At 41.2% G+C, this 12,560-nt stretch overlaps 1 long non-coding RNA gene across 2 annotated transcripts in view; it reads right to left on the reverse strand.

The window, feature by feature from the left end:
• The window catches only part of LOC309813294, a 54,822-nt gene that overhangs the window by 16,817 nt on the left and 25,445 nt on the right, over nucleotides 1-12,560 (reverse strand). The window lies entirely within an intron of this gene.

Consider the following 12,560-nt stretch of genomic DNA (forward strand, 5'->3'; position numbering starts at 1 on the left):
TCAGTTTTATTTATAATGTTTTTGTTTGTTTGTTTTTTTGCGGTACGCGGGCCTCTCACCGTTGTGGCCTCTCCCATTGCGGAGCACAGGCTCCGGATGCGCAGGCTCAGCGGCCATGGCTCACGGGCCTAGCCACTCCGCGGCATGTGGGATCTTCCCGGACCAGGGCACGAACCCGTGTCCCCTGCATCAGCAGGCGGACTCCCAACCACCGCGCCACCAGGGAAGCCCAAGACTTTATTTTTTAAAGCAGGTTTAAGTTCGCAGCACAATTAAGAGAAAAGTACTGAGATTTCTCACATACCTCTGTTCCCACACATGCACAGCCTCCCCATTATCAGCATCCCCCACCAGAGTGGCACATTTGTTATAACTGATGAACCTCCACTGACGCATCATTATCACCCGAAGTCCATAGTTTACATTAGGGTTCATTCTTGGTGTTGCACATTCTATGAGTTTGGACAAATGTCTAACCACATGTATCCATCATTATAGTATCATACAGAGAATTTTCACTACCCTGAAAATCTTCTATGCTCTGCCTATTTATCCCTCCCTCCACCCTCCAACCCTGGTAACCACGTTTCTTTTTACTGTCTCCATAGTTTTGCCTTTTCCAGAATGTCTTATAGTTGGAATCATACAGTATGTAGCCTTTGCAGATTTTCTTCTTTCACTTAGCAACATGCATTTAAGCTTCCTCCATGTTTTTTCATAGCTTGATAGTTTATTTCTTTTTAATGAATAATATTTCATTACCTGTATGTACCACAGTTTACAAATCCATTCATCTACTGAAGGACATCTTGGTTGCTTCCAAGTTTTGGCAATTATGAATAAAGCTGCCAAAAACATCTGTGTGCAGAATTTTGTTGAACAGAAGTTTTCAACTCCTTTGGGTAAATACCAAGAAGCATGATTGCTGGCTCATATAGTACAAGTATGTTTAGCTTTCTCAGAAACTGCCAATTGCCTTCCCAAGTGGCTGTATCATTTTACATTCCCACTAGCAATGAATGAGAGTTCCTGATGCTCCACATCCTCACCAGGATTTGGTGGTGTCAGTGTTTTGAATCTGGCCATTCTGATAGATGTGAAGTGGTATCTCACTGTTATTTTAATTTGCACTTCCCTGATGACATATGATGTGGAATATCTTTTTATTTGCTTACTTGTCATTTGTGTATGTCCTTTGGTGAGGTGTCTGTTAAGGTCTTTGGTCCATTTTTTATTTTTAAAATTTTTAAAATAAATAAATTAATTTATTTTTATTTTTGGCTGTGTTGGGTCTTCGCTGCTGTGTGAGGGCTTTCTCTAGTTGCGGCAAGCAGGGGCTACTCTTCTTTGTGGTGCGCAGGCTTCTCATTGCAGTGGCTTCTCTTGTTGTGGAGCATGGGCTCTAGGGGCACAGGCTTCAGTAGTTGTGGCTCATGGGCTCTAGAGAGCAGGCTCAGTAGAGCTTAGTTGCTCTACTAAGGGCTTAGTTGCTCCGCGGCATGTGGGATTTTCCTGGACCAGGGCTCAAACCCGTGTCCCCTGCATTGGCAGGCAGATTCTCAACCACTGTGCCACCAGGGAAGTCCCTCATGTTATTTATATTAATGCTAATTTTTAAAAAAATCAACATATGGCATATTAAGATAAGTTTTATCTAAGCTTATTCTTCAGTTGTAATATTTCCTTGCCATGTTAATACACATGTAAAGAAATGAGCTGAAAAACAACTCACCTTGCCTTGTAAATAAAGTTTAAAAATTAGACAAACCCTGTGGTTTTTCCATGTTGTATTATAATTTTTAAAAATCCAAATGACTGATTTATCAGATGGATAAAATTGTATTAATGTCAAATCAAGAAGAAAAAGTTGGTAGTACTACATTCTTATTTTTGTTCTGTAAAATATTTTCAGATATTTTTCAATATCTGGATAGATCATGAAAGAGCGGCATGGTTGTGAACATCACCCATCATTCACGTTGCAGTAGGAAAAAGACGAGAACCTTGGGCCTATATTTCAGTCCCATCTAAAGAGATCATCTCTACATCAGTATCCCAGAAATCCAGAGTGATCCTCAATCTCCAGGCAGTTCACGTGGACTGGACTTTCAGAAGTGCAGATGGTGTCAGGACCTGGAGGGACCCTGAGGCTGAGTGATGGGAAGGAGAGAGGTGTGGAGTCAGGAATAGAGGACAGTCACAAGTAAGTTGATGTGTTGACTTGTTCCCATTTCCCCAGAGATAGACTGACCATTTGTCAGGAAAGCATTTTTTAAGTCAACACTTCCAGCTATACACAGCCTAACTTAGCCATTGATGGGATCATTAAGATGTAGGATTAAAGTGAGAGGTCACTTCATTCCCTTTAGATCTCACGGTGATTTTGTCAAGCCTAGAAGGCAGTGTGTGTCAGAAGGGTGACAATCAAGAGCCAAAAGGAAAAAAACAAACCAAACCAAACAAACCAACAACACAAAAACAAGCAACAAAGTCCTTCTAGTCTTTGTACTAGAGATGGTGAACAGATTGTTCCTCAGATCACTGAGAAATGGCCTTAAGTTTTAACAATCAGAATTTAGACATATCATAATTTTGGTACAGATGCGATAGACAGCCCGGGGGATTAAAAATCTAGTGATAAATAGGGAAGTGGGTAAGATTTTCAGAGGAGAGAGTTAGTTAACATTGGAATGCGTTATATTGATGAAGATTGTTCAGAGGACATTTGTTCTCAGCAGACATTAAAACAGGATAGAATCTCACCCCACTTGGCCAATACAAATTAATTCTCAGGCCTCTTAAGATTTTACAAATCTATGATTCTCTATAGGGTATAATAAAATTTTACTACCACATTTCTCCTATGGAATGTCATGAAACGGACATCTCTCAGAAGTGGATCATCCTGGTCAAAGTAAACCCCACTGCCTTATGCCTAACACAGCCACACATGGACACATAACCTAAGATTTGTGATTTGGGGGGATAATCTTCAGGACATTAAACAATGATCCTTAACACTGGATGCGTATTAAAACTATCTGAAGAGTTTTAAAAAAATTGATGCTGCAAGACTTTCAGTACACTGAAAACTATAAAACACCATTGAAAGCAATTACAGAAGATGTAAATAAATGGAAACATTTCATGTTAATGGTTTGGATGATTTAACACTGTTAAGATGGTAATACTCTCCAAATTTATATACAGAGTCAATGCAATTCCTATCAAAATCCAGTCTGGCTATTTTACAGAAAGTGGTAAGCTGATCCTAAAATTCATATGGAAATTCAGGGGACCCAAAATAGTCAAAACAATCTTGAAAAGGAACAATAACGTTGTAGGACTCACGCTTCTCAATTTCAAACTTACTACAAAGCTACAGAAATCAAGACTGTTGGGTACTGGCATAAGGTTAGACATATAAATCAATGGGATAGAATTGAGAGTCCAGAAATAAACCCATGTGTCTATGGTCAGCTGACAAGAATGCCAAGACATTCAGTGGGGAAAGAATAGTCTTTTCAACAAATGGTGATAGGACGTGTGATATTGTGATTCACACTAAGATATGTTTGGTCTTCATCCCCATTTCTGGCACAAAACTTGTTGTGGATTGGTTATGATTTCAAATCCACTTGTTTATGACTTAAGTGAAGTCATTTGATCTAAGGGTGACTTTGTTTATCTCGAGGAAGCTGTGCCAAGATGATGTCATTGACATCTGCTGTGGATCAGCACGCAGTAGTTCAGCTATTGAGAGGTGTTGCTGGGGGGCTGATGGATCAGAACATGTGGAAGAGTGGCTAACACGTGATGGACATTTACACTTTAAATACCAAGTATTTGTGAAGGTTTACTGAGAGCATTCAGTCTGTGCAAGGCTATTCTTTGCTGACCAAAATAGCTCTCCAAAGAGCTTAAGACACTGGCTCCTGCCATGGCCACTCCTGGTCAGCAGTGGTGTTAAACCATGCAGCAGTCTCAGGAAAAGAAGGGACATCTGTTCCTGCCTTGTCGAGGCTATTCCTCAGAGGAGTGGTGCAAGCCGTGTAAGGGTCCCTGGAGCAGCCCACCTTACTGGCCAACACTGGCACCTTCACGCCACTAGCATTGAGCTCTAGCAACAAAAGGGACTTTCTGTTTGCGCTGGCAGCTGGATATCTGCTCTTGGGTAACTAAGCTGACTCTACTGAGAACCAGCTTGTGGAAAGGTACACCTCATCTAAATTTGGACTTACTTCTTTCACCTCCCCTCTGCCTGGGGCAGTAGTGTAATTCACCTATCATTGGTTTGAAGTACGAAATCTCTTTATTGGCTTCTTTTTTTTTTTTTTTTTTTTTTTTTTTTTGCTGTACGCAGGCCTCTCACTGCTGTGGCCTCTCCCGTTGCGGAGCACAGGCTCCGGACACACAGGCTCCGCGGCCATGGCTCGCGGGCCCAGCCGCTCCGCGGCATGTGGGATCTTCCGGGATCGGGGCACGAACCCGTGTCCCCTGCATCGGCAGGCGGACTCTCAACCACTGCGCCACCAGGGAAGCCCTATTGGCTTCTTAAGAGACATTATCCTATATGCTACTGGCTTGTGAAATATTACTATTATAAATTATATTACTGCCTTGAACCTGTGTTAAACAAATTATTGGCAAAGACAATCTCAGTCTCTGAGAATAATTTGCTGGACAAAACAGAACTCCCAAAACACTTGGAATTTCCTAAGTGATGAGAGCCATAAAGGTTTTTTGTTATGTTAATGAGGAGACTTTTGGAAAGCACCTAAGGATGGTAGCTGTTGCCAGGAGAATCAACCCTGTGATTTGAATGTTGGAACTTTCAGTCCCATTCCCCTGAACTCCAGGGAGGTTGAATCGATTGCCCATAGCCAGTGATTTAATCCATCATGTCTAAGCAATGAAGCCTCCATAAAACCCCAAAAGGACAGGATTCAGGGGCCAAGATGGAGGAGTAGACAGACCATGAGCTCACCTCTTCTCATGAGCACACCACAATCACAACTATTTGCAGAACAACCATCAATGAAAAAGACCAGAACCTACCAGAAAAGATCTTCTACAGCTAAAGACATAAAGAAGGAACCACAACGAGATGGGTAGGAGGGGTATACTCATGATAGAATCAAGTCTTATACTCCCAGGTGGGTGACCCACAAACTGGAGAATAATTATATTACAGAGGCTCTCCCACAGGAGTGAGAGTTCTGAGCCCCATGTCGGGTTCCCCAGGCTGAGGGTCCTGCACTTGGAAGATGAGCCCCCAGAGTATTTGGCTTTAAAGGCCAGTGGGACTTAATTTTGGGAGTCCCAAAGGACTGGGGGAAACAGAGACTTCATTCTTTTTTTTTTTTTGAGACTTCATTCTTAAAAGGCACACACAAAATTTCACACTCTCCAGGACGCAGGGCAAAAGCAGTAATGTGATAGGAGCCTGAGCCAGACCTACCTGCTGGTACTGGAGAGTCTTTGGAGAGGCAGTAGGCGGCTGTGGCTCACCCTGGGGACATGGACACTGGCAGCAGCCATCTTGGGAGCTTCTTTTACAGCATGGACACTGGTGCTGGCAGGCGCCATTGTGAAATACTCATTAGCACCAAGACCTGGCCCCACCCAACTGCATGCAGGCATCAGTGCTGGGATGCCTCAGTCCAAACAACTAACTGGGAGGGGACATGAGCCCACAGCAACCACTAGATATGCCTCTAGACATGGCCCTACCCACTAGGAAGCCTGCCCTAGCCCCTGGACCAGCTTTGCCCACCAGGAGGTAGACACAAGCCACAAGAAAACCACAGTCCCACAGCCTGCTGACCCAGCCTGCCCATAGCAGGCCAGACCCTGCCCTGCCACCAGCTGGGCCATGGCCTCGAGCTTTGGGACACCCTGGACTCCACACCCAACTGTGTCAGGAATCAGCCCCCCACACCAGAGATCTGACACCAGCTCTGGGATCCCTGGGCCCTGCAGCCAGACTCCAGGACCTGGCTCTGCCTGCTAGTAGTCTGGCACTAATCCCAGGACCTGGTTTCACCCACCAGTGGGTGGGCAACTGTCCTGGAGTCTTCTAGATCCTGAATCCACCCACCAGTGAGCCAGCACTAGCCCCAGAGCCCCCTGGGGTTCTGCAGTCAGCCATCTCATGACCTGGTCCCGCCACCCAGCAGCCAGCAGCCTCTGCACAAAGCAGGGCCTAGTAACCAACCAGACTAGGGGCCAACCAAGCGTACCAGACTGCCCACATAGTCAGCCTGCCACAACAGAAGGACCCATGCAGCCCTCCTGGGGGAACGCTGAGAGCATATAGCTTGGGTGACGAGAGAGGAGTGCACTGCTAGGACACAAAGGATGTCTCCTACAGAGGGCCACTTCTCCAAGGTTGGGAAACATAACTAACCTACCAGATACATAAAAATGCAAACAGCAACTTAGGCAAAATGAGGTGGCAGAGGAACATGTTCCAGACAAAGGAACAAGATAAAGCCTCAGAAGAACTAAGTGAAGTGGAGATAGGCAGTCTACCAGAGAAACTGTTCGGGGTAATGATCATAAAGATGATCAAAGAACTTGGGAGGAGAATGGATGCACAAGCAAGAATTTAGAAGTTTTTAACAAAGAGTTAGAAAATATAAAAAAAGCCAGAGATGAAGAATACAATAACTGAAATGAAGAAACACACTAGAAGGAATCAGTAGTAGACTAAATGACACAGAGGAACAGATAAGTGAGTTGGAAGACAGAGTAGTGGAAATCACTGCCACTGAACAGAAAAAAGAAAAGAGAATGGAAAGAAATGAGAACAGTTTAAGAGACCTCTGGGGCAACATCAAGGGCAGTAATATTTGCATTATAGGGGTCCCAGGAGGAGAAGAGAGAGAGGAAGGGACTGAGAACATATCTGAAGACATAATAGCTGAAAACTCCCCTATTCTGGGAAAGGAAAGTCACCCAAGTCCAGGAAGTACAGAGAGTCCCATACAGGATTAACCCAAAGAGGAATACACCACAACACACTGTAATCAAAATGACAAAAATTAAAGATAAAGAGAGAATATCAAAAGCAGCAAGGGAAAAGCAACAAATAACATACAAGAGAACTCCCATAAGACTATCAGCTGATTTTTCAGCAGAAACTCTGCAGGCCAGAAGGGAATGGCACAATATATTTAAAGTGATGAAAGGGAAAAACCTACAATCAAGAATCTCTACTCAGCAAGGCTCTTGCTCAGATTTGATGGAGAGATCAAAAGCCTTACAGACAAGCAAAAACTAAAAGAATTAACTAAATCAGCTTCACAACAAATGTTAAGGAACTTCTCTAGGCAAAAAAGAAGGCCACAACTAAATACAAGAAAATTACGAAATGGAAGAGCTCACTGGTAAAGGCAAACATGCAGACGGGGTAGGAAATAATCCATGCACAAAGCTAGTAGGAAGGTTAAAGGACAAAAGTAGTAAAATCATCTATATCTAAAATAAGCAGTTAAGGGATAAAACAATTAGATGAAAAATATGATTATCAAACAGTAATTGTGAGGGGAGGAGAGTACAAATCAAATTCAGGGTTTTAAAAATGCATTTGAAATTAAAACAATCACACACATATATATATATATATATATATATATATATATATATATATATATATATAGACTACTCTATAAAAACTTCATGGTAACCACAAACCAAAAATCTATTAATAGATATACACAAAAAAGAAAAAAAGGAATCCAAACATAACACTAAAGATAGTCATCAAATTACAAGAGAAGAGAACAAATGAAGAAGAAAGGAAAAAAGAGAACAAATGAAGAAGAAAGGAAAAAATAAAAAACAACAAAAACAACCCCCAAACAATTAACAAAATGGCAATAAGAACATAGATACCAATAATCACCTAAATGTAAGTGGACTAAATGCTCCAATCGAAAGACAGAGTGGCTGAATGGATACAAAAACAAGAGCCATATATATGATGCCTACAGGGTACTCACTTCAGGTCTAAAGACACACAGACTGAAAGTAAGGGGATGGAAAAAGGTATTCCATGCAAATGGAAATCAAAAGAAAGCCAGAGTAGCAATACTTATATCAGACAAAATGGAATTAAAAATAAAGACTGTTACAAGAGACAAAGAAGGACACTACATGATGATCAAGGGATCAATCCAGAGAGCAGGGAGGGTGGCACGCCTGGAGGGCATAGAATTTCCATGCCCTTTTCCACTTGTATCCTGCCTTAGGCATCTCTTCCATCTGGCTATTCCTGAATTATATCTGTTGACTGAAAAAAGAGTGCACAACTCAAGAGCTGTGAGTTCAGTTTTATTTGGGGCAAAATGAGGACTACAGCCATGGAGACAGCCTCTCAGATACCTCTGAGGAACTGCTCCAAAGAGGTAGGGATGGAGGTCAGTATATTCATGATTTGGTGAAGGGAGTACATGCCATCAAGCACAGATCTCACTGGAAGGTTGCTGCTAGTAACAAGGAGCAGATGTCTCTGTTAGTGATTTTAGTGCTTTTCTTGATATGAGAAGATGCAAAAAGTGGGTTCATAAAACTTTCTTCTGAAAATATCTAACTATCTAAAGGCCCATTCTGCCAGTTTTTCCAGAGCAAAGAATGCCTCATTTCTGATCTCCATCCTGAACGCCTTTCAGGGTATGTTAAAGGTCAGTGACTACAGTGGCTAGTGATTTAATTCTTGTAGAACCAGATGGAGAGGACTGTTTTTTTCATTATCATGTTCTTTTATAATAAACCAGTAACCTAGTAAGCAAATGTCTTCCTCAGTTCTGTGACCTTCTCCAGCAATTACTAGAACTCAAGCAGGCGTTGTGGGAATCTCTGATCTATAGCCAGAGCCCAGGTGATAATCCGGACATACTATTGGCATCTGAAATTAGGGAGGGGGCAGTCTTAGGGGACTGAGCCCTTAACTTGTGGGTCTGATATTGAGTTGAACTATAGGACATCCATTTGGTGTCAGAGGATTGCTTGGTGACATAGGGGGAAAACTCACACACTGGAATTAGGTGCAGAATTGTAGTTGGTGATCAAAAGTAAGACCAGAATCAGAATTTTAAGATGATTGGACATCCACACACAGAAGAATGAAGTTGGACTCCTACCTCATTCCATATACAAAAATTAACCCCAGGACTTCCCTGGTGGCACAGTGGTTAAGAATCCGCCTGCCAGTGCAGGGGACATGGGTTCAAACCCTGGTCTGGGAAGATCCCCCATGCTGCGGAGCAACTAAGCCCCTGCACCACAACTACTGAGCCTGCGCTCTAGAGCCCACGAGCCACAACTCCTGAAGCCCGCGCGCCTAGAGCCTGTGCTCCACAACAAGAGAAGCCACCGCAATGAGAAGCCCGCGCACCACAATGAAGAGTAGCCCCCACTCGCCGCAACTAGAGAAAGCCCGTGCGCAGCAACAAAGACCCAACGCAGCCAAAAATAATTAAATTAATTAATTTAAAAAAATTAACCCCAAATACATCAGAGACATAAATGTAAGAGGTAAAACTATAAAAGAAAACATAGGTGTAAATCTTCATGATTTTGAACTGGGTAATGGTTTCTTAGATTTGATACCAAAAGCACAACCAATAAGGAAAAAACAGATAAATTGGACTTCATCAAAATTAAAACTTTTGGGACTTCCCTGGCGGTCCAGTGGTTAAGATCCTGTGCTTCCAATGTAGGAGGCACGGGTTTGATTCTTAGGGAACTAAGATCTCACATGCCGTGCAGCGCAGCCAGAAAATAAATAAATAAAAATAAAAACTTTTGTGCCTCAAAGAGCACTATAAAATGAAAAGCTAACCCACCAAAAACTGGGAGAAAATATTTGTAAATCATATGTCTGCAAATCATATATTAGATATTATATATCAATAAATCTATACTCTGGTATCCAGAATATATAAAGACTCTTACAACTCAACAATAAAAAGACATATAACTCGGGCTTCCCTGGTGGCGCAGTGGTTGAGAGTCCGCCTGCCGATGCAGGGGACACGGGTTCGTGCCCCGGTCTGGGAAGATCCCACATGCCGCAGAGCAGCTAGGCCCGTGAGCCATCCGCAACGGGCGAGGCCACAACAGTGAGAGGCCCGCGTACCACAAAAAAAAAAAAAAAAAAAAAAAAGACATATAACTCAATAGAAAAATGAATGAGAAATCTGGATAGACATTTCTCAGAAGAAGATATACAAATGCACAATAAACACATGAAAAGAAGTTCGACATTATTAGTCACAAGGGAAATGCAAATCAAAACCACAATGAGATACTACTTCTTCATACCCACTAGGAAACTATAATTGAAAACACAGATAATATCAAGTGTTACTGAGGAGAAAGTGGGGAAACTATTACCCTCACACACTGCTAGTGGGAATGTAAAATAATGCAGCCACTTTAGAAAACAGTTAGGCAGTTCTTCAAAAAGCTAAACATAGTGTAACTATCTGACCCAGTAATTTGACTCCTAAATGTATACCCAAGAGAACTGAAAACATATTATCCACACAAAAACTTGTACGCAAATGCTCATAGCAGCAGTATTCATAATAGCCAAAATGGAAACAATCCAAATGTCCATCAACTGATGAATGGATAAACCAAAGGTGGTATAGCTATACAATAGAATATTATTCAGTCATAAAAAGGAATGATGTAGGGATTCATGCTACAGTAAGTATGACCTTGAAAATATGATGCTAGGTGAAAAAAGTCAGTCACCAAAGGCCACATACTGTATGATTCCATTTTTATGAAATGTCCAGAATAGGCAAATCCATAGAGACAGAAAGTAAATTAGTGGTTGCCAGGATTTAGAAGGAGGAAGGAATGGGGAGTCAATAGGTACAAGTTTCTTCTGGGGGAGATGAAAATGTTCTGGAATTAGGGAGTAGTGATGGTTGTACAACTTTGTGAAGACACTAAGAACCACTCAGTTGCATACTTTGAGAGTGTGAATGTTACGGTATGTAAATTATATCTCAAAAAAGTCTATGAAAAAATACTGATGACTAGTCTCTAGTCAGATCAATCAAATCCAAATATCTGGGCATGAGACCAGGGCATTTAAATTTTTAAAGGCACCCTGGTGATTCTGAAGCACCAGTGGCTTGTAATCCACTGCATTAAATAAACCATCAATCTTTTTTTTTTATTGTGAATTTGTTGGCAGAGATTAACAAGATTCTTTGAACTTCCATGGCTCTAATGGTAATTTTGATGGGGACAGATCGTAGGAAAAGGTCTAGAGTAATGGTAGCTAAAATTTACCAGTGTCAGAATTCACCAGTGCTATCAACAAAGGGATATATTGTTTCAATTCATTATAATGTGTTTTTTAAAAAACAGTTTTCCCCAGTGCTAATCAGTTGGCGTGTTCTTACATGTTCTCTGTGTTGAAATATCATTGAAGATTTTTCAAAGGATGTAACATTACCCTTAATTACAGTGTCACTATAACAATGTGTACAATCTGTAATGTCAGGGTTTTATTTTTTTAATCTACTTCTGCTTCAAAGTTCCCATAGCTATGGTGACCCCTAGTTCTGAGGATTTCCCTTTGGACCCAAAAGTGGGATGCAGACTTCAGATCCTGGGGCTGTCCAAAGGGTGGGGTGCTTTAAGCAAGAACAGGCTGAACTATTTCACCTATCCTAACTGAAGGCAAGAACCACAACTGCCAAGTAGTGTTTAATTTTAATTTATCATTTGTTTAATATTCCCACTTAATTCCAAAAAGGAAGTTGAAGTAATTTGATTGTCTAAGAAGGTAGATTTAGGCCCAAAATAGGCCTCATAAGCAAAGTATTCATTTTCCAGTATGGTTCCTTATGCAGAGAGATATGAGCCTAAAAAATCCACTTAACCTGAATATTATGTATCATTTCGGAAAATGTTTTCTACATGGTCTAATCCTGTGATGAGAAGCAGCAGGAACAAAGCCACACAGAAGATGTAATGGCAAAGTTCTCTACTGGGAAACACCTTGTTTCTGCTAAGATACCAGAATTATACACACTTTTTTATTAGAAAAGTTTAGCACATTTAAGCAATAACCTTTCTGAAACATGTAAGTCTCTAAATAATGGCTTTCAAACTGTTAATCTCCTATTAATAAGCATAATAGATGGAATGTAAAACTCTCTCCTGAAGCATATCAGAGTTATACAAAATAACTCTACCTATAATTTTGCTACTTTGTACTCCTTACAAGAAAGCATATCAATATTGAAGTAAGTAAAAGCAATGTTATTAATATTGAATCTAGACTTCTGTTCATTGTACTAGTCTTTGCTAATACTGAATTATACTAATTACATTAATATTTAATTTAGGGATAGATTCAATAGAAATGCAATTACGACAATCTATTGCGGGAGGTTCAATACTGGGGCAATATACTGAATCTACTGAATTTAGAATTATCCTAATAATAACATCAATTTAGACAAGCTTCTTACTAGATATCTCTGACCTAGCCATGATGGAGAAACTGGTACCACACAGCCCTCTTA

This window comes from Mesoplodon mirus (assembly GCF_964341445.2).
Source record: "Mesoplodon mirus genome assembly, chromosome: 12".
NCBI lineage: Eukaryota > Metazoa > Chordata > Mammalia > Artiodactyla > Ziphiidae > Mesoplodon > Mesoplodon mirus.